The sequence below is a fragment of the Diaphorina citri genome, unplaced genomic scaffold (genome assembly GCF_000475195.1).
Source record: "Diaphorina citri unplaced genomic scaffold, Diaci psyllid genome assembly version 1.1 scaffold796, whole genome shotgun sequence".
NCBI classification, from domain to species: Eukaryota; Metazoa; Arthropoda; class Insecta; order Hemiptera; family Psyllidae; genus Diaphorina; species Diaphorina citri.
In genome coordinates, this window is record NW_007378228.1 from 134253 (window position 1) to 135824 (window position 1572).

The following is a 1572-nucleotide window of genomic DNA, read 5'->3' on the forward strand; positions in this document are numbered from 1 at the left end:
CCCCCCCCCCCCAGGCCAAGGCACTTTTCTCATAACTTTTCCACGTATTAGAATAATCGATTATTAATCGATTATTTTTCATAATCGATTATTGATAATCGATTATGTGAAATAATCGATCATTCCCAACACTACGTTCAACTGTTCAAAATTTCAAATCTGTCAACCGCCTATTTCTAGAATTTTTGAAAATCCGTGTTTTCCGCTAAAATTTTCGCATTCCCGCAAGGTCGTCCAATGAGGTTAAAATGTTGTGGATTTGATTTCATATTTGAAAAAAAAAAAGTGAAGCAACTTCGAGGACTTAAATTATATGTACTTAGTTTTAAAGAGCAACTACATTATACGTAAACAAATTTCGTATTTGGCCAATATTGATTGAGAGAGTAACTCCGACCAATGTATCTTCATAGGTAGGTTGGAATTCTCAGAATAGATACTACGAAGAACTTGATTCTGTCGTAAGTTTTCCAGGAATTTATACGTTTCTCAAGGAATAATTTTACTAATAGATTATGCTCTACCTGGAAATATCTTGACTTCGTGACTATTTTGTGCTTGATTGTCACTATTTGTGCTTCATTATATTTAATAAAACAATCATTTTTTCCACTTTCCTGATCCTATAGGAAAGAAAGTAATGTCATTTTCTCAGTGATATTTTTAATGTTAAGGAAGCACGTACTGAAACTTCCAGAACAGTCTGCAGTATACTGCCTCTCAAAAATAATGCACAGGTAGGAGGTATGACAGTCCACTTTTTAGGTTATAGTAGAAAAAAAAAACACAAACTCCAAGGATAGATAATAATTTCCAAGTAAAGGGTGGGGTGAAGGTAATTTTGTAGAATATACCTTGTTTATGCTGACAGCATAGGATTGAAAAGTCCTTTTACTCTCGCAGTCTAAACAAGGTCTTTTATATTTGATTACTAATAAATCGCATATAACATTTTCAAAGAAAAACACAAACAATAAGACCTTTTTAAATTTTTAAATATAAAATGTTCTGGAGAGAAGGTAAAATAACGTTGACATTTTGGGTGGAAAAAAGTTTTCTTTGCAAAATTACTCGCATTTCTAGTTGAAAGTGATGGAGGAAATTGAAGAACATTATTTTCAAAATCATAACATTTCCAAGTTTTTTGAAAATGGGAAGTGATGGTGAAAATGAGTAGGTATTAGGTTTGACTATCTATTTTACTAGGATCTTATTAATTTTTAAGATCAAAAAGTGATACTTTCATAATTTCTTTATGGCTGGCGGAAGAAAAAAAAGTAATACCTAAGTACCTACAGTTAATACTTCAGTTAGTTTTGTTTTTCAATGTTTTCCAGCTATCCCTAATTCCCTACCCATGTAGTTTCGAGGTAACTTATGTTTGTTGTTGTGACCTCTACATAAACTATCTCGTACTTTTCCAAGACACTAATTTGTGTGTCAGTTATTTTCCATGAATTCTTCTTTTCCTTTCAGCATATTTTTTCCTTCTAGCACCTCATTATTTATAGTGTTCAGCATTTTATATTTTTTCCTCGGAAATGTTGTCTTGTAAAGTTTTCTAGCGTACTC